Source organism: Chiloscyllium plagiosum, unplaced genomic scaffold (genome assembly GCF_037043375.1).
Source record: "Chiloscyllium plagiosum isolate Xiang-an unplaced genomic scaffold, Cpla_swu_hap1 HiC_scaffold_6, whole genome shotgun sequence".
In the NCBI taxonomy this organism is placed as follows: Eukaryota; Metazoa; Chordata; class Chondrichthyes; order Orectolobiformes; family Hemiscylliidae; genus Chiloscyllium; species Chiloscyllium plagiosum.
The window spans coordinates 19150544-19172609 of record NW_028270144.1 but is presented as its reverse complement, the minus strand read 5'-3'; the positions used below and the strand labels follow the sequence as shown (position 1 = coordinate 19172609).

Genomic DNA, 22066 nt, shown 5'->3' with positions numbered 1-22066 from the left:
GAGTGCACTGTCGAAACCCGTTCTCCCCCAGCACTCTGCACCTCACCCCTCCATATAGAATAAATGCTGCCCCCATCCAGATTTCATATCAGCTCCCTCTCTCCATGGACGCTGCCTGACCCGCTGGGATCTCCAGCATCTGCAGTCATTTCAACTCCTAAACTGAAAGCCTGCCCATTTGAGAATTGTCCCACCGTAATCAGGAAACTTATCTTGCCGAGTGACTTTCCTTTAAGGTGGAGATGCCTAACTACGGTTCGATAGATCGAGTCAGACACATGTAACGTTGGAGTTTTATCAGCCGTTTGGACCTTCAGTTCTCCCCAGGCGCCTTTTATTTGATGTAAATGGTCCACTCACGTTCACTGCCATTTATTCGTTAGGGATCAATTTACTTTACATCTACTTTCCAATCGAGTCTTTTTTCAGTGCGGCTCAGTGCATTCTTTATGAATGAACATTATTCCAAAGGTCGTAGCAATGCTGTAAAATGTCGCGGATTCCAGTCATCCCCCCGGGGCCAGCAAAGGCGGGAGACGGAGTCCTGAGGCTGTGAAATTTGGGCGAACTTTCGCTGGGCGAGGAGGTGGGAGAGTTGGCCAAACCCAGTTCCTTCACGGCAAAGATTGGACTTCTTCTAACTCGCGTAAGACTGACTGGTCAAAATGCTGAATGTTTCGGGCGTGTTAAACCATCACTGGCCATTTCGTTTGGATGGTATTGCTTGCTGCCAGGAAGACAATGTACCCCAGCACACTTTGTCAACCCCGGCGGAGTGGGCTTGGGTGGAGGTGTGGGTGGGGTTCAGACTGCATTAGATTGAGGGGTGAGGGGGCCCGTGTCTAAATTGCATTTTAAAGCGTGAGAGAATTGGCGAACAGACATCAGGAGCTGGGGCATGTTTTATTCGAGGAGCTAGGGTGATAACTTTAAACCCAAAGGCGATTTTACCGGTCGATCTACAGAGTAAAACCGAAAGCACAAGTAAATGACTGAGCTGTCCATGTGCTTTAATGGAACAATCATTCCCCGTGCTTGTGTCAATAGCTAAAATCATATTCCACACCTTCCAGAATTAGAAACAGCAGTGAGCACGGCTCTGCGCCGGGTTCCTGCTCCTTACAGGGATCTTGACAAATCTGGGCAAGTGTTCTGAATTCATAAACTTGATCCACTTCGACAAATCGGATGGAATTTCGATTTCTGCCAATCATTTCAAAACAGAATCGAGTGTGGACCGTCTGGTTGTGTAAAGGTGCGGAAAGGCTGTCGGGTTTCCCTCTGTTGAGGTTTTCCGCCGGTTAGACAGACCAATGGCCCGGTGCCAATTTCCCATCGATCTGATTCCGTTCAGGGTCAGATCCAATCACGACCCAACGTTAACGATCAGCGTTAACCGCCCATTCGTGTCCGGCTACCGAAACCAGTCCCGTTCTGGTTTGTCGGCGCTAGTTTGTCCGCTGTACTAACCCCAGCGGAAATTAACGTAAGCTGCGTTGGAGTTCTCGGGGTGATGTGGTGGTCAAAGCACCAAATCCTGCTTCTCCCAGATATTTGCACATGTGATGCAACATGTTACCTTGCGGAGTTGAGCCATGTACATGTTGATTACTGGGGCCCTTGTCCCTTCCCCAAAGTCCTGACTTTTCTGTGTTAAAGGTCGCCGCCTTCCAGCCCATTCCCTCACGTCCAATATTGAGCCTGCGTCACTATATACCAAAGGTTTAAGATCGACAAGCAGTCCCCATGTATTACAGTGCTGGGAAAGGAGAGTGAGTTAGAATTATTTGTGATGATTGTATTAAGTGAGAGATACGGATTCAGTGCAATAAAGGAAGAGAATTGATAAAGATATCCAGGCTTTATTTAGTGGGGCACAGATGATCCCAGTTTAATGCAATCATTTCGCATATTAAGCATATCTTAAAACAATTCTTTAAATTATGATTTTTCTTCTACCTTCAGAGTGAAACCGCTATTGCTTAAACGACAGTTCGGCAGGTGTTGAATGCTAAAGATTCTTACATTCACACTGACGAGTTAGATACAGGATGACTCCGATTAATTACTCCCATAGTGAAGGGTAAGGTTAGATTTTAATTCTTTCCTTTATTAACATCAACGTGCTATTGTGTTTTTGAGAGGAAATGGTAACATTGGCGCAGGAACGTAGGAGCACTGAGACAGGTTTGGAGGGAATTAGTCTGCTGGTTGAATATTTACAACCAAATCCAATCAAAAATATCCTTTTCCACCTTTATTAGTTTTATCGAATCCATTATTATTTGGTTTTCCAACAACCCTGGAACCCCATGTTATAAATTGAACATTTCTGTAGGTTGCTCATTCTGTACGTCTGCTTGTGCAGATAGTAAGATGTTTCCTAAATTGCGGAGGCGAATCTTTGGAAATGTTCGAGGACGTACACTATTATTGGATGGAGTACTTTGCTTCAATGAGGTCCATGGAGTTGTCTAATTAAACCCCAACACCGATATCGCGCTCACTTCCCATTCACACCCTTGATTCAGAACCTGCGTACGTCCACTTTCAAAGAACTTTTCCACCCTCCCCTGACTCTCTTTCCAGACCACCTGCTCCCTTCCATTCCACCTACTGACCCTTCCTTCCAGCTACCAACAGGATTCATCCCTCCCATCAACCAACCAGGTGGTACCCACCATCTGTGTCCACCGATCACTATCTCATTATTCTGCCTCTGTCCCCACCCAATGCCACCTCTCCTTTATCTGTAGCTCCCCTACCCCCACCTCCAGACCTGAAGAAGGGTTATACCCAAAATATTGACTCCTTCACCTCCTGATGCTGCCTGGCTTGCTGTGTTCTTCCAGCCTCCTGTTTGTCTACTTTGGATTCCAGTAACTGCAGTTTTATTTTGTCTCTAACTGTTCCTGAGTTGGCTTGGATTTGGCCAACTGGTTTAATTGTTTTTAATCTGAACTTTACTTGTGGTATTCAAAGTAATTTTCATTATTTTTGACTCAGAGACATTATCATGTTTCTGGATTCACTGCTGGTATGCCAAAAACATATTATCTCTCAGAATCCTAGTCCATACCTGGCATTCAGCTCTAATCTTTGACTAAGTTGAATTCAACAAATATTGGTGTGTTTTGGAGCATCCTGGATGTTCTTTTGTCTGCCCGAGTCTTATTGGTCTTCCACAGCCAGGACTCAACCTCACCTGAGTGTTGCTGACTGGTATTTCCCAAGGTCCTGGACTACATGCTGAGTGATGCACTAATACTTGGGGAAAGGCCACCATTTAAGGTCTTTATGTTGAAGTTAAATGGAAGTCTGTTAAGTTATCAAGCCCTCCTGATACCTCAAATATATGTACATATGGTCTTGTACCAGTATGAAATGCCTTTGGTTTGTTTGCTAGATAGAGCCAAATTCCAATGTTTATTTGTTTCTTCATATGCTACTGTAGAGGACTACATATGCAAATAATTAAAATGTATGAATAAAGTATGTTTTTAAAATTTTTTAAAAATTGAAGCACTTTGGAAATGTCCCGTACTCTGACCACCTCAATTTCACTCACATGTATATTCATACAAACTGTGTGAATGTAAAATTATATCTGTTGGGAAACGATGTTGGATGTTGGCTGTTGGGTACACATCATTCAATTTCAATCTCCACTTCCCACACTCATACACCCAGATTTCTATGCTTTTTCTTCATACACACACTTTATTACTCAAACACTCATGTGCTTTTATGTTGACTGTTGCCCTCCCATTTATTCTGTCAACCCTAACATTTTCCAAATATTTCTGTCCCACATTGTCACTGACACTCTGTCCATTGTACTGTCACCCTTTGACATTTGTACAATCTCATACATACTTTAACTGTTCCTAATGCACACTAACACTTCCACAAATGTTCTCGCAAACACTCTCACTCCTAGGATAGAATCTTTAGTGGCCTGAACAACATAGGCTATAGTGAGAAATCTGGGAGGATTGCACAAGAAGTCCAGTGAAGCCTACAGTATCTTGAAATTGAAATTGGAACAATTTGCTGCATTTTCCAATTAACCCTGGGCATTGAGATGAGATGCATGCTAAGTGCCTGCTAATGGAATATATTGCTTGCTGTCCCCCTCATGAATGCTGAATCTCCATTACAGCTTCCTATCCTACCACCTACTGTGAAAACTAGACATTGACAATTCCTGACATGAAAGTCAGAGCAGGTACCTGGCAACTTCAGCTTGCTGAATACTTCTCTGGGTCACCACATTGGACATCATAACAACATATCAGGGAATGCTCCAGGGCACCAGACGTAATCACACACTCCTCATTTGACAGCTGCCAAACCTTTGATATACCTCATGGCTTTTGATTTCATTGTTGTATGGGTGGGTTCCACCTGAAACTAGCATTGAAAAGGTTCTGCAGGGACAGTGTGTGCTAAGGAACAGACACTTTGTTCACAGTTTGGACAAGGCTGTATCTCAGTGCTGTTCACTTACTCTCTTAACACTCTCACTTTGAGCATACATGGATGCTCACAACATCTCTGCCTTGTGTTGTCTTGTCCTGCTTTTTGACACATTGCTCCCTCAGCCAGAGCTTCCAGACTCACAGTATTCTGTCTTGCACCACCATTTAGTGCAGACAAAAAGTCAGGAAACGTGCCATGCTTTTAACTGTCCACTGTCATGTCAAGGGAGACAACCATCAGTTGCGGGTCCTGGCTTAGTAAGACAAGGGCAGCTTCTGATATCGTTCCAGGAGCTTGAACAAGTCAGTCAGTTACTTGTGGTAGTCTGGGTCACAATCTTCTCTGTGTGAGTGTTAGGTAGCTAAACATTGGACAGTCCACCACATGTCTTGACCATTGTGGACTATTCTATTCTGGAATGAGAGAAAAAGAGGAATTGAGTGAGATGAAAGTGGGTGGCATAGCTGTGCATGTAGGGGTAAAATGGTGAATGAGTAGGGAGTGCTGAGACAATGGATGCTTGGTGGTGTGGAGAGATGTGAGAATGAATACAGAAGATGTGGAATGCAATATAAAGAGTGGTAGAATGTGAGCCTTGGTGGGAGGTGATTGCAGTAGCAGAGATAAAGTGAATGTGAGCTAGCAGAGAGAAGATAGTGTTCTTAACCTTCTTCCTAAACTACTGCGCATTCCTCCAGTTGGCAGAGACTGCACTGACACAGTTGGCAACTCTGGCCCAGGCTGGCAGGGTCTAGAGTCATGGCCTTCACTGCCAGTCCTGAAGGATGAGGACATCCTTTTTGCACATCTCCCCAATCCACCTGGACCTCCAGATCCATGCTCACAAAATGAGGCACCAATTTGCCCTCCTTTGCAATGTCTGGGGCAAATGTCAGTCACTGTGTAAGGCGGTTCCTGGCTAACTCTACTTATCTGGGTGCACAATGGCCTTTTAAAGATGGTGCTGATACCAAGGATGATTTGGCAGTGGTGAATTCCTGCAGGTACAGCGAGTGGTAAAATCGGGCTGGCCTCAGATGAGAGAATTGCTGTAGGTGAGTTTAGAATGATGTGGGAAGAAACCTTGCTGGGCCTTGTGATGAGAAACCCTCTGTGAAACTTGACGCAATTAATATTGAGTCAAAATATGACAAGATTCAGCCCGTGCGTACTCACATGGACATATTCAGATACCTGAAACACCCTGTTATACATATACTCACCCCATGCATCTGAACCCTTGCTCACACTCTTTCGCACATACCCACTTTCAAACTCTTACATGAGCTTTTTTTCACATGCTGTCAAACAGTTTAAATTTTCAGCAATTCACAAATTCTGTCAAAAAGGCTTACATATATTATTTCACTCATAGAATCCCTACAGTGCAGAAAGCAGCTGTTCAGCCTATTGACTCTGCATTGACTCCCCGAAGAGCATCCTACACACTCCCATACCTCATCCCTGTAACCCCTTATTTACCATGGTTAATCCATCTAATCTGCATCAGGGATGCCTGGACACTGTGGAAGAAATTTAGCGCAGCCAATTCACCTATCCTGCACATCTCCAGAAACCAGAGCACCAAGAGGAAACCCACTCAGACAGGGGGAGAACATTCAAACTTCACATACCCAAGGCTGGAATCAAGCCCAGCCCCTGGTACTGTGAGTCATCATGCTGCCCTTGGCAGTGCTATGGGAGGATTTGAACCAGTGACCCCAGAATATTAGCCTGGGCCTTTGAATTACTAGTCCAGTGACTTTATCATTCATGGTCTCATATGTGGTCTCATACATTTATTTTCAGATTGCTTTGTACTGTGCCCTAAAATAGAATATATTTTCACAGTGTCACCCATATTTTCACTCATATTCTCTTTACACATATTCACTCACACATGCTCTTTTGAACGTTCTCTAACACAGCATTCCCAATGTCAGCAGGACAGAAGCCTGACTTCAATATACTTCCAGAGTGGATGTGCAGTGAGGAACATTCTGGCTTGTGTCTCATAGATATATTTTCACACATATGCTCTCATGCACATTGTCCTTTTCTCTCACACACACACTCTCCATTACACACTAATCCAGATTTATAACAACACACTCTCAGGCACACTTTGAAGTGCGTATTCTCTGTCATACTTTCTGAAAATCACAAGTCACTCATTTTCTTATGCCCTCAGATTTTTTAAGAGGTATTCTTAGACTTCATTACTTTATTTGGATGCATCTTATTCACATGCACTCAGACTCTCACATTCATATTTCACACTCTTCCTCTCATCTATGTCCTCTCACATTCACTTTCTTGCTCATTTTCTCAAACACCCATGGCCTTTCATTTGCACATTTCTGTACTGTGTTTTACTTGCAATCTAACATGGACACTGTTCAGATGCAACAACCACAATCTTACTTATAATGTGCCTTTACTACATAACATGACCCAAGGCACTTCACAGGAGCATTAAGAAGTCAAATTTGACATGGAACCATATTCAAAGGCCAGATGACCAAAGTCTTGGTCAAATACACACTGTTATACTCCTGATATATAGGAATAAGTTTGACCTGACTCACTGTATCAAAACATTCAGTCAAGTGCAACACATTTCATAGTTGTCCAATGTTACTCATTGGTTTCAAAGCAAATAAAAATCAAAAGGGAGTGTAAATCCAACAGTGCATCCAATCCTGTCCATTTCCTCACCGGTCAAATAGCTTTAGCACAATTGATGAAGTTTAAAATCAGCATTCCACCTGATCCTATGACTGTCCACCCTACAGCATTCTGTAAAAATTGCCACCATACAGTCTTTTTAACATTCAAAGAAATTAGTGATTGGTTTCCTTGAGGATTGTGCTAAATCCCATCAATTCAAAAGCAAACAAGCTTGTTCAGTTATGCGTCTGATTGATATCTAATGTTTGTTACATTTATATTTTGCTTGTATTATGGCATGAATCAACTCACTTATGTATTTTGTTTAATTAAATCTATAATTTATGAGCTGTCTCCCTTGACTCCATTGTTGGTCCGGTTTGGTGCTATCTACATGTTTGACCTACATGCTTTCATGAATCCAAATCATTAATTAAGATGTATTATCAATAGTAGTGGATCCAATACCAGTTCCTTGGGCGCTGCACTCAAATTCACCACATCTATCTTCACCCCAACATAATTCATCTATCTGGTTTCATCTTCAGAATGCACTGCAGTAACTCATCAAGCTAATTTCAACAACATCTCCCAGTTGTAAGACCTCTAACACCAAGAAAACCATGAGTTGTAAGACTCTGAGGGCACCATTATGTCAATGTCACGCAACATCTAATGTAGATACACATCAAGTTTTCTTAATCGCATTGGGATTCTAAAATTCCATATCTTACTCCCTTATGTGAAGCACAATAAATACAATAGATGACTGTGATTAAAGGAGAAGGCACATCACCATCTTTTCAGGGTAATAAAAAGACATAACAAAATTATGGTTTTCCTGCAACGATCAGCATCTTCAGAATTTAAAAAAAAAATCTCTACCCTTTCAACTATTTTCTAATCTATTCCCAAGGTTTAGGCTGAATCCCCTCAATTTTTGGAAGTCTGTAAGAAGGATATCATGAGATTTCTGACTGTTCCTTCAAACAAATTTAGCAGGTTTCTTAATCAGGATCTTTTCATTCTGAAACCAAGTTGGCTGCTGTTTATTCTATTATTATTGAATAAATTATCCTCAGTTTTGCTCATGATGCTCAATTCTAATATCTTCCCCAGGCTAGGGCATGTAAATTGCTAAGATCCTTTTTGTCACTCTTCTTGAATATGCACCCCACCTTGATCTGTTCCATATCCAGTGATTCCCTCATGACGGATTGACAGTCCCTCACATTCTCCACTCCAATTTCTCTCAGCATTCCATGCTAAATCCATCTGTCCCTGAACATCTGTTTGTTTAGAACCTCTTTTATCTTCTCTACTTTTCAATTTCATTTTATATGCATTGCCAGCATTGAATGACAGCATGCCATTCTGTCTCACATGCACTGTCTTTTCCTACAACTCACAAACACGCACTTGTATATGCTGACACAAGTTCTGTGTAACACTCACTATATACACTATCATGTATGTTTTCTTAGGTTTTCACAAATGCACTTTTAGATGCACAATATAAAACACTTCACACTTTCAGTAGAGTTGAGCTTCAAGCCACTATTGGCCCTGTTCTAATTTGAACCAAGTCCCATAAAAAGAGGCTTTATCAGGTGGATGTAAAAATATCTCATAGCACATGGAAAAGATTAATCAAAGTGAGCATTGGTTCTCTAGGAAGTGAATCTGTGCAAATAATCATGGGAAATAAAGAAACGCTAGAATAAACAAAGCACATCTCAGAAATACTTGTAAATCAAGAGCTGAAAGGAAGGGGATCAAAACAATTACAGGACAAAGGCCTAAGAAAATTGTTCGAACTGTACACAAGTCCATTTGTGATAAAGGTCAACATACCATTGGCTTTCCTAACTGTTTACTGCACATACATTTTGAATTGCGCTGACTTTTAAGCAAGGACACCCAGGTCATTTTTCTTTATAATCTTTCATCATTTAAGAAATATTCTGCACCTCCATTCCTCCTTCTAAAGTGAATAACTTCACCCAGCTCTCCAAATGCATTTGAAATCTCTTTGAATTATCATCACTATACATGTATTCATCTAATTTTGTATCATCTGTAAACTTAGAAATGTTACATTTGGCCCCTCATATCGTTCGTGAAGTTTGCAAACACCTGAAGCTCAACCATTGACCCTTGTAGAACCGCACTAACCACAACCTGCCAACTTGCGTTTTTCCCATAAATTCCTACACCACACCCAGAAAAATGGTGTAGGTGATAACATGTTGGCATGTATAGAGGACTAATTAAGTAACAGAATGCATGGGATCGGGATACGTGAGTCATTTTTGGGTTGATAAGATGTAACCAGTTTGGTTCAATAGAGATCAGTGCTGTGGCCTCAACGGTTTACAATCTCTGTCATTTAATTGGATAAAGGAACCAAATGTATAGTTGCCAAATTTGCAAGCAACACAAAGTGAGGTAGGAGAGAGAGAATAACTTGCGATGAGAACACAATTAGTCTGCAAAAAAATATAGATACATTAAGTAAGTGGGCAAACAATTGGCAGATAATGTATAAAATGGGAAATGTGAACCTGCAACTTGGCAGGAAGGATAGAAAAGCAGTGTGTTGTTTAAATGGAGTGAGATTGTACATCACTGCAGAGAGTGATCTGAGTGTCCCAGATCACAGAAAGATGGCATACAGGTTCAGCAAAGAGAATAGATCATAATAGGAGGGAAGTTTTGCTATAACCGTTGATGAACTTCATCCGAAGTACCAAATATGATTTTGATGTCCTTATGCAAGAAAGAATTAAATTAAAACAGTACAGAGAGGTTTCATTCAACTGATTCCTGAGTTTATGGAATTATCTTATGAACAAAGGTTGAACAATGTAGACCTGTGTCCACTCGAGTTCAGAAGAATGAGAGATGATGTTATTGACATACATAAGATACCTGAGGACGTAACAGAATGGATACTGACAGTTTGTTTCTCCTTATGTGAAAGACTAGAACTGGAGGTGAATGTTTAAAAATAAGGTGTTTCATACAAAGATAGGAGTAGGGGGAGTGCTCGTGGAATGTTCTTTTCCAGACAGTCGCGCTGGCTGGGTCTGAAGATTGTTAAGACTGAGTTATATAGTTTCTTGATTGTCAAGGAACTCAAAGAATATTGGGAGTAGGTAGATATATTGAGTTCTGCCCATAAATTGATCAGCCGTGATCTTCTCAAATGACAGAATCAGCTCTCGGAGCCATATAGCCTATTCCTGTTGCTAATTCTTATGCTTAGAACAGAAGTATTCTCTCTTTCAGCCTCACCCATATTTATTGCTCAACCCACTAAAACTAAATCCCACCAAATATGATCTCATCATTATCGCATTGCTGTTTGTGGGATCTTCACAATGTGCTAATTGGCTGCTATATCTCCTGGATTACAACCCTTAAGATATATTTCATTTACTGTAAGGTTGTTCTGATATTATGAAAGGCACTAGGTAAGTATAAGTTATTTCTTTAGTCTTTCTTGTCAAGTCCTGCCTGATTCCTCCAGCCCATCCTGAACTGCTGCCCTTTATGCTAATTGAATAACAACACAAAAACACTGGAACTTAGTTTTAAACTTTTGAAGAGTCAGCCCAGGCAAGATAGGCCAAGTTACCTTCTTCTGTGCTCCACACATCTCTGAGATAATTTTCCACAAGGAATTGGTTTTGGATATCTAACTTTTAAATATTTGCAATATCTCTCTTAAAACTAATGGGAAATAAATCTGGACAGGTGCTAGCACCTACTTTTAGCTGGGCAATAATGTTAAAATTGTGCTCACTTTATTATCATTGTATATTTATATTATAGGTATAGTAGGCGGAAAACTAACAACATCACCTCAGTTTTGCACCCAAGTCCACTTTCTCTCCACTCTTATGCCATTTGGTTGTGTAAAGGTTAAAATAATATTTATAATACAAGAGATTTCAAGAAAGCCAGATTAGAGCATCAAATGCTCTCTTAGGCATAGGTGTGTATCACCAGGTAGACTAGAACACTGGAAATGAAAAAGATTGAGTGACCTAATCAAGTTCTTTGAGACTAGGAAAAGACTTGGTGTAAATCCAGAGCAGAAGTTGATGGATACCAACTAGAGATTATGAATATAAGAATGTCACTAATAACTCTCACAGATAATTCAGTAGAAATTTCTTTATCTGGAAAGTGATGAGAATTTGGAATTAGTTCCCATGTGGAATGATATAGTATATAATGTTAAATAGCGTAGATGAATTTAGAAGAATATTAGATAATCAAAGAGAGAAAGGAAGAGAAAAAAATGTTCACTTGATAAGGTGATGAAGAGTTTTGGAGGCCCATCTGGAGTATAAATATCAGCACTGGCAACTTGGGCTGAATTACATGTTCATGTGCACATAAAGCCATGTAATTCTATCTAATTGATGCCATTGAAACAAATAATCTGGAAATATAAATTTGTTGGATCTAGATTTTCTATGTTGGGTGACTGTTTGGACAGTGTCTTCACAGAGAGAGAGACAGAGTTCACAAGAAAATTAAAAGCAGACCACGCAGTTTTACCAAGGATAGTGGCAGGCTGTTCACAGGAGAGTTACTTTGCGTGTTTAGTCACAATTAATTATTTATAATTTCCATTTTAACCCTACACATCTACTCTACACATTCCTCACTATTTGCAGTGAGCACATTTGTGCGAATGCAGTTTGCCACTAATTTACAATAACCAGTATTACTGTATGATGTTATTAAATTTTGAATAATATTTAAAAATTTTGTGTCTAGTCATGTGGATTACACTGAATTCTGAGAATGTCATGCCTGAAAAGTATCAAGGGAACTTCAGACAGCAATACTTCAAAGGGAGAGACGACATTCAAAAAATGACCTGTGATCACCCTATGAGTTGCATCCCAGACTGCAAAGAATATGAGTTGGAAGAAATACAGTTTTGGCAAATACATAAGAGTACAGGGTTGCAGCATTACATTAAACAGAGTTAAAAACTAATTGCAACCCCTGGTCTCATTGTTCCAGCTAGAGAGCTGACATGCTAATGTGTTAGCTTGTTGTTTTTGTTACACGGCATTAAAATGTACTATGAAGTGACACAAGTGAATATTTCCAGTAGACACTCCCCTCATGTGCAGGTAAAAAGACATAAACTCATTCTCTGATTACTAAACACAAGTCAAATCAGAAAAGCCACTGTTGAAATTGGAGCAACCCTTTCAGCTAATTGTGGAACCAACAACTACTCAACTGCTGAAATCAGTGCTACCACAATAATTTAGCTTCATTCCTGCAATGTTTCACCGTCTATTTATCAAGAGCAAAACAAAGACTGATTTGTATACTCTCCTCCATTAATTTTATTTTTGGACTCACCTCTCATTTCTAATCTGTGTGTCATGTTTTATTAACTTTTCTCACATTTTATTACCAAATAAACTCACTCTTTCTTCAACTCAAGAAATCCTGGTTAAATTGCTTCCTTTTAAAACATGAATATATTTGAACTGGCAAAAGATATTCACAAGGGAAGGGATATTGTCTACATAAACATTGTTGAAACAATTGAGGAAGGAGGTTGAATTAAAAAAAGAAAGCCAGTTCATCTTTCCTCACCTGGAAGTAAAAATATTTGGTGCAACCCTTCTGTGGTTGTAAAGAAGTGGTGACCCTTTCCTGGGTAGAACACAAACACCTTTCCAATTCAGAATTTTTACAGGAGTTAAATTCTGCCACCACTTTTTTAAGGCATTTCTTAATGCTAATTCCCAACCCCCAGTGAATAAATATTAAGAGGTTCATAGGCACTCTCTAGGAAGCAACACTAACATTTCTAATGTTACTGCTTCCACTCCACTTCATTTGAACCTAGTTATATTGTTGCTTACCTGCATCCTATATTTCTATGGCACATTGTCACATGATTGGAATGTTTCAATTTGCAAAATACAATGGATTTGCTTAAGTAAAAAACAAAGACCTACATTTATATAGCACTTTTACCACCCCAGAAATCTCAAAGGACTTTACAGTCAGGTGAAATACTTTCTGAAATGTAGTCACTGTTCCAATATAAGAAACAAGGCAACCAATTTAGACTGATCAAAATCCAACAAACAGACGAATGGCAAATTATCACCTGCAAGCTCCCCTCCAAGCCACACACCATCTGATTTGGAACTATATCACCATTCTTTCAGTGTCGCTGGTACAAAATCCAAGAAATGCCTTCCAAACAGCCTGGTAGTTGCTCCAAAATCGCAGGTACTGCAAGAGGCTAATAAGGTGGCTCACCACTCTTTCAAAGACAAATGGAGATGACTGAGTGCGTGAGTTTGCTGGGAAAGAAAGTGACTAAACTTTAATTTGTACAAATCCATAGCATAAAGTTTTGTGGTGGTGAACGTTTATTTTCAAGAGGCGCATTTATTTTCAAGAGCAACCTATTTAAGAGCTGGCTGAAACAGGATTCTCATTAACTGACTCAGCTAGGACCTTTCCGTTGGGTACATATGTAAGTAGCCAACTTAGTACGACTCATACTAGAAAGTTGGGGTTGAGTGTCTTCAACGGTTCTATGCAGGGAACAAAGAGATGCAGTTCAATTGGTTGGATAGCTGATTTGGTTGCTGGAACAGCACAGCAGGTCAGGCAGCATCCAGGGAACAGGAGGATTGATGTTTCGGGCATAAGCCCTTCTCACTTTCTCCTCTTCTCCTCCTGGATAGCTGATTTGTAATGCAGAATAATGACTAACAGCAAGGGTTCAATACCTATCCTAACTGAAGTTATCATGAAGGATTCTCCTTCTCAACCTTTGGGTGACACGGTGGCTCAGTGGTTAGCATTGTTACCTCACAGCACCAGGGACCCAGGTTCAATTCCAGTCTTGGGTGACTGCCTGTGCGGAGTTTGCACATTCTCTCTGTGGGTTTCCTCCCACAGTCCAAAGATGTGCAGGTCAGATGAATTTGCCATTCTAAATTGCCCGTAGTGTTACGTGCATTAGTCAGAGAGAAATAGGTCTGGGTGGGTTACTCTTTGGAGGGTCAATGTGGACTTGTTGGGCTGAAGGGCCGGTTTCCACATTGTGGGGAATCTAATCTCTCCCCTTTCCTGAGGTATGGTGATCCTCAGGTTAAACTGCTATCAGTTATCTCTCTCTAATGGGCAAGCAGCCCTACAGTCTGGTACTACTAAGGTGAGTTTACCTTTTTAACTAAAGAAAAGCAGCTGATTGGTGACTAATTCTAAATTTGCATGTAAAACTAATATCTTTAGTTTGTGTTTCGGTCTCCAGTCTTGTCTTCTCTCTTTTTCTTAAAAATAGCGTTTTATACATAAGATACTACTGTATAAAAAAAAGGAAAAATCCAACAAAGTGTTCAGAGTTGAGGTTCTTTGTGTGTAAAGAGCAGGAATACTACAGTGATTTAATTTAAAAAGTAATTAATATACAATGTAGCTGGTAGAATGGGTGATGTGTTGCAACTGCTGATCATCAAGGTGATCCACAGTGAACATTTTTGCAACTTTGGATTCAAGTTAAGGAGCTGCAGTCTGAGCTGCAGACGTCGAACCACATTTGTTTTATGTAGTATTCACACTCCTTAGATTAGGTAATTCAAACTTGGTCTGTGACTGAGGATAGGAGAATGTGATTATCAGTGAGGCAGATATGGGGACTCAAGAGCAGCTCTCAAACACTATCAGTCCATCCAGTTGTGCAACAATAATGAGGTTCTTGCAAGCTGCATTATGAGAGCAGAGACTGCAGGGAGGATGAGAGAACTGACCACACCACTGTGAGGTACAGGAAGTCTTTCAGGAATGTAGTGATTAGGGGCTGTATAGTTAGGGGAATAGATAATGTTCATTGCAATGGCGTTACCTGCCTGCTTATAGACATGTCAAAAATTCATACTTAGGTACCTTTCACCTAAAATGGCGCCATAAGTGGTGACTTGTAAACTTTTCACTGTGCTCACGTGATTAAAAGGTAAAACAGCACAATTAATTACTAAAGTAAAACCAAAAGAACTGTAAATCAGAAACAAAAATAGAAGTTGCAGGAAAAGCCAAACAGGTCTGGCAGCATCTGTGAAAAGAAACTACTGTCCGGTGACCCATCCTCAGAATTAACAACTCTTTACTTAAATGCATGTGATATTTGGAATGATATAAATTCTGGCAAAAGAAAAAATTAACTGCCAACATCTTACTGCAGTTATGCAGAAATGGTTACTAGGTGCTCAAAATTGGGAACTAAATATTCGGGGTATGTGCGTCTTGGGAAGGGCAGGAATGGAAGGATGGTGAGGTAGCTTTGATAGTACAAGAAGGAATATGTCAGCCAACAAGAAATAACCTGGGGTCAATTGATGTAGGATCCTCATTACATATTTTTTTTATTTTCGATTCATAGATTACCATAAAGAACAACAAGGGGAAGAATTCACTAGTAGTAGTAGTCTATAGGACTCATAACAGTAGCTGGCACAGAATATATCTGGTGATAATGAGGGTATGTCAAAAAGTCAATGCATCAATCATGGTTGACTTTAATCTTCATGAAGATTGTGAAGATCAAATTAGCCAAGGTAGCCAAGAGTTCATAGAGTGCATTCAGGGTAGCTTCCTGGAACAATATGTTGTGAATCCAATTAGTGTTTGCATCCAGTAATGTGTGATTGAGGTAGGTTTAATAAATGATCTCAGAGTAAAAGGTCCTTTAAGGAACAGTGAACATAACATTGTAGAGTTGGCATTCAATTTGAGAGTGAGAAACTTGGGTCAGAATAAATTTCGCTAAACTTAATTAAGGGCAATTACATAGGGAGGAGGATAGTGCTGTCTGCAATGGATTGGGAAAGAAGTTTAGCAGAAAAGATGCTTGAGGAACAATGGCAAATGTTTAGGAATATAATTCTTGACTCACAGCAAAGATATATCCCAGTGAGGAAGAAGGATTCTGGGAAGAGGATAAACTGACCATGGTTAACCAAGGAAATCAAGGATAGTGTCAAATTGAAAAAAAAAGTACAATGTAGCAGTGATTAATGATAAATCTAAGGACTGCAAAAGTTTTAAAAGCCAACAAAATATGAACAAGATTAAAATAGACAAAGAAAATAAACCATGAGGACAAACTGGCAAGTAGTGTAAAAATGGACAGTAAAAACTTATTTAAGTATATTATATATTTTCAGGACAACAACCTATAACTAGTGGAGTGACACAGGCTTACCGCAGGGGGCACATTATTTACAATATATATTAATGTCTTGGATGATGAAAGTGAACGTACTATTTCATAGTTAGAAGATGCTACAAAAATGGGTGGAAAGGCAAGTAGTGAGGATGACACAAAGTGTCTGTGAAGGGTTAAGTGAATGAGCAAAAACTTGGTAGATTGAAAATAATATGGGGAAATGTGAGGTTATGCACTTTGGCAGGAAGGGTAGAAGAGCTGAATATTAGTTAAATGGAGTAAGACTGCAGAAAGCTGTATTACAGAGAGATTTGGGTGTCCTCATGCATAAATTACAAAAGTGTAGCACCCAAGTTCTGTGGGTGACAGGGAAAGCAATTGCCTTTATTTCAAAGAGAATGGAACATTAACATTGTGAAGTCTGGCTAAAACTATTCAAGGCATTTGTCAAAACCTCAGCTGCAATTCTGTGAGCAGCTTTATACCTTTATCTAAGGAAAGATATACTGGCAATGCATGCAATCCAGAAAAGGTTTGAAAGACTAACTTCAGGAATGAAGGAATTTTCTTATGAAGAAAGGTTAAACAATTTGGGTTTGTACTCATTAGAGTTTAATTTTTTAAGGAGATATGACAGGATAAATGTGGAGATGTTGTTTTCCCTTGTGAAAGAGTTTAGGACCATAGGGCTTAATCTCAGCATAAGGGGCTGTCCGTTTAAGACTGAGACGAGGAGAAACTTTCTTCTCTCAGAGGGTAGTCAATGTGGCATTCTTTACCTCAGAAGGCTAATGAAGTTGGGGTTTTAAGTCTGAGATAGACAAATTTTAATCAATAGGGGAATCAAAGGTTATGGGGAAAAGACAGGTAAGTGAAGTTGAGAATTATCAGAACAGACTCAATTGGCTATGACCCTCATCTTATGGCCTTATTAATGTTGGCAATGCCCACTCTGTACAGAAATGTTAAAAATGTGTTAATGACCAAAATTGAAAGTGTCGTGAACAGTGAAGAAGGTTACCTTAGAATACAATGAGATCTTGATCAGATGGGACAATGGGCCAAAGAGTGGCAGATGGAGTTTAATTTAGATAAATGTCAGGTGCTGCATTTTGAAAAGGCAAATCAGGGCACGACTTATTCACTTAATAGTAGGGTCCGAGGGACTGTTATTGAACAGAGAGAACTTGGGGTACAGGTTCATAGTTCCTTGAAAGTGGAGTCTCAGGTAGATAGGATAGTGAAGAAGATGTTTTGGTATGCTTTCCTTTATTAATCAGAGTATTAAGTACAGGAGTTGGGAGGTCAAGTTGTGGCTGTACAGGATGTTGGTTAGGCCACTTTTGGGATATTGTGTGTAATTCTGGTCTCTCTCCTATAGGAAGGATGTTGTGAAACTTGAAAGAGTTCAGAGAAAATTTACAAGGATGTTGCTACAATTGGAGAGTTTGAGCTATAGGGAGAGGCAGAATAGGCTAGAGCTGTTTTCCCTGACACTTCGGAGACTAGAGGTGACCGTATAGAGGTTTATAAAATCATGAGGACCATGGATAGGATAAATAGACAAGGTATTTTCCCTGAGTAGGGCAAGTCCAGGACTTGAGGGATAGGTTTAGGGTGAGAGAGGAAATATTTAAAAGGGACCTGATGGGTAACCTTTTCACACAAAGGGTGGTTGCGTGTATGGAATGTGCTGCCAGAGGAAGTGGTGGAGGTTAGTACAATTACAACATTTAAAAGGCATCTGGATGGGTACATGAATAGGAAAGGTTTAGAGGAATATAGTCCAAATGCTGGCAAATAGGACAAGATTAATTTAGGATATCTAGTCAGCAAGGATGAGTTGGACCGACAGGTCTGTTTCTGTGTTTTATATCTCTATGACTAAATAATCTGTCCTTTTTTGTGATGGTAATTGAAGAACTCATATTGTCCAGGGCACCAGGGATAACTTCCTGCTCATATTCACAGCAGAGACATGGGATCTTTCACATCCATTCAAGCAGGGAAATGGGACCTCATTTAAAACAAGCTGACAGTGCAGTCTCCTTCAGTACTGTGTTGATATTGATTTTTGTGCTTGAAGTTATTCCTGGCACTTGAAGCCAAAAATCTTCATGATTCAGAGGCAAGTGTACTATCAATCGAGAACATAGCTAAATTATTTCTGAAGAAACAGATATCTAATAGAAATTATGTTTGCCTCAGAGAAGGTACTTTTATTTCATTCATTGCACATTCATGAAGTACAAACTAGTGCACAAACACATCAGCTTCTGTCCAAAATAAACAGACAACTTAAATTGAAATTGTAGTCCTCAATGATCAAATGACATGTTTTGCTCTACAGTGCGCAGGACATATTCAATTGAATCCTCCCCAAATTCTGGGTCTCTCCTCTGTTCAACATGTTCTTAAAAGCCCAGCAATTTTATAACTGAATATCAAGACATTTTTAAACTATGGAAAGCTTCAAAAGAAACATTTGATAAAATTCTGAATGGCTTGACAGGACAGATGCTGAAAGGTTGTTTTTCCTCAGGCTGGAGAAGATAGAACTGGCCTCAAGATAAGATTGGTTATTTAAAGGGGTAATTTCTTCATTCAGAAGATTATGAATATTCAGAGTTACCTGCCCCTGAGAATAGTGGTTGCTCAGTAATTTAGTGTGTTCAAAGTTGCAATTGGTAGATATTAGATCCCATAGGAATAAAGGAAATGGGATGGATGAGACTATGAAGTTGAAGTAAAAGTTCAACCATTGAATGTTGCAACAGGTTTGAGGGACCATGTAGCTTACTCCAAGTCCTTTTTCTTTATGTTTTAATTCTATTAAATCTTTTCAATATCCAGACATGAATATTTTACAGTTATAGAAACATCTGAAGATTTTTTTCTCTCTCATCACCTTAAAAACTCTAAGGCTGGCTTTCTCTCTGTTTCCATTAATTAGATCTCTAATTGGAATTTGGCAGTTTCCTGGTTCATATGAGTTTTGTGCCAAATTACCTCATTCATTCGCCTACTGGAGAATCTTTGCTTCTTTCTCTGATGTTTTCTTGCTGTTTCTTGTCTATGTAATTATTCCTCGATCTCTTTTTTTTTGGATTACCCAATCTGCTATTCCCACCTAATGTACTTGCCAATTTTCTGCTGAGCGTTTCTGCTGTGAGGATATGACCTTTCATAAAATACCCTTTGTAAAGAGCACTGCAGGGTGCACTTTCGTAACCAAAGAATCCATATTCAATATCAGGTCCTCAACAGGCTGCATCACAGTCGAAGGTGAACTGCCCTCATCCAGATGCACTTGAATTTCCAATGACTGTAAAGTTAGAGGGACTGGGGTGGCAGGGTGTTTTCTCTCCCTGTTACAGAGTCTGAAAGTTAATTCTAGCAGTTGGTACAATGCCCTCAGCTGACAGCAATTACTCAGCCTCCATTGGGCTAATCTTGGACTTTATCATTTAACCATTTTATGATAAACTCCGGGGAGGTCTTGTGGAACAGTAGGTCATCTTCCTGCCTCTGAGACTAAAGCTCCGGGTTGTAGTCCCACTCTGGAGCTTGATGCCCAATGAAGGTCCGTTCATAACGTGATTAAACAGGTTGATTACCAACATGTAGAGACTGTCAAAAATTGCCAATGAGAAGTGCTAAGCATAGTTCTGAGTCTTGGTCAGCCACGTGATGGAAAGAAAATTGGAGTCTGTATCATTTCTATCCAGCTGGTTCAGTTGGCTGAATGGCTGGGGGTTAAAACACAGATTTGTGCCAACAGTGGAAGGTTCGAGTTCTATCACCCACATTGCCACTTTGTGTCAAACCTGGCTTCTGGCACGGAAGGGGAAAAGAAAGATAACCTCATGGAATGAAAGAGAATCTATTGAGTTTCTGCATTCAGGTACAATGGTGACATCACCGGCATCACTCACTGTTAAACACAAAGCGTAGAATTCCGTGTGTTCGTGCACCTGATCGCATGGATTTCTACGTAAGCGTGTTTGTTTAAAACTGTCCCTGTTTTACTTCGATCCATTTTGCGAAATAGACTTTCCAAAGCCCCAGGCTGTTGCAACTTCACATCTCTCTCACACAGAAGAGTTTTTATATAATCTTTCTCCCCTTTCCCCTCACATTCCCGCTCTCATCTCTCTTCACCCCCAAAACACACACACAATCCCTCTCCTGCACTTGCCTAGACTCCACTATTCAGACTTTGAGCCTTTTGATCTGTAACAACCTCCTGTATCATTACTTCCTGTCCCTGTCACCCTCGCATATCCTTCTTTCCTTCATCTGCCAGTGTCTGGCAAAGCAGTAACAGACCCAGTGAAGTAGATATACTTACTGTATTGTACAAGAAAAGCCACACACGAACATGCTTTGAATGAGTCACAGGTAACAAAGAACTTCTAAATGAAGACAAATGTCGCGTTCAGTTTGTTTGTTTTGTTCTGACTCGGTGCTACATTAAGACATAAGATTACATTTTATTGTTTCGCTCAAATAATACCACGAGTCAATAGAAAACAAAACTGCTTGTGGTACCCAACAAATCCCGCTGGGCTGTCTTCCGACGTCTGTTGCGAAAAAAATGCAAGCTCCTCACTGCTAATTACAAATAAATTATGATGTGCTCACTAAGTAATTGATTTAATGAAGTTCCTATGAAACTATTAAAAACGGGTAAAGGTCAGCAAAGAGACGCCCCAGAGCGCACATTGTCGAATGTTTAACTCCAACAATCTCTTCGAAAAGACATCAGGGCTAATAGGTGAAGTCACAGCTGCCCGAACCTGACTTCTGGGAGGAAAATCAATCGCTCCCCAAACTTACCGCAATTCAACCGGTCCTAATCCAACAGGACACCGGCCTCTTTTCCCCTCGCAATGAAAATATCTCGAAGAAGAGCACATAATGTACCAGACACTGCACTTTCAACAATTCCACCATCTGTGACAAAGCCCCTGATCCGGCACTTAGCACACACCACCAACCTCTGATCTGCTTAGAATACAAAAAGAGCTGGAGATTCTTGTACTTACGCTGTGCCAGATCCCTCGAATTCTGCAACTTCTGTCGGAGAAATCTTCATCATTCAAATTAAAACTTGAATCCTAAGTACAGCTGTATCGGTTTCTCTGAATAACACGATGCCAGCTTCTCTCTCTCTCTCTCTCTCTTTCTCTCTCCCTCTCTCTCTCTCTCTCTCACTCCCTCCACCTATTCAAGAAATGTAAGCACTGCGGCCAGGTAGGGTGCTTGGAAGATTTTGGCACCATGCCCAGACTATGAATGTGTGTCCATTAGCAAGAAGTATTTCCAATCCTGCAAAGCTCACACTTGAATCAGCAAGGAGAATAGAGCCGAGGACCATGTTTGAGTATCCAACAACGACAAAAAAGCCTCCCAAATCACGCTGTACAACTAACGTGGCTCTTAGACTAATCCGAAGTTAGACTGAAAGTTTGGCAAAAGTTTCCTTAACTAATGATAATGTGGATCGTTTCCAAGTGACTAAAGACGCTGCTGTTTTCTCAAACGGAATCTCTTATTAAAAATGATCAGAGCTCCATGCTGCAAAGTCTAATTCCGAAAACGGATTTCTTGAATTGTACCGTGGCTTATTTACGTCTTTATTGATGGCTAACCTGTCTGACGCTTTCCATTCGTGCAATA

General features: G+C 40.2%; 1 long non-coding RNA gene across 1 annotated transcript in view; it reads right to left on the bottom strand.

Moving 5' to 3' along the window:
• Window positions 1-21702, bottom strand: part of LOC122550497 (uncharacterized) — a 67415-nt gene extending 45713 nt beyond the window's left edge. The window contains exon 1 of the long non-coding RNA XR_006311864.2: window positions 21433-21702. This is a non-coding gene — a long non-coding RNA (uncharacterized LOC122550497). The remainder of the gene's footprint in view (window positions 1-21432) is intronic.
• Between the last annotated feature and the right edge of the window lie 364 nt (window positions 21703-22066).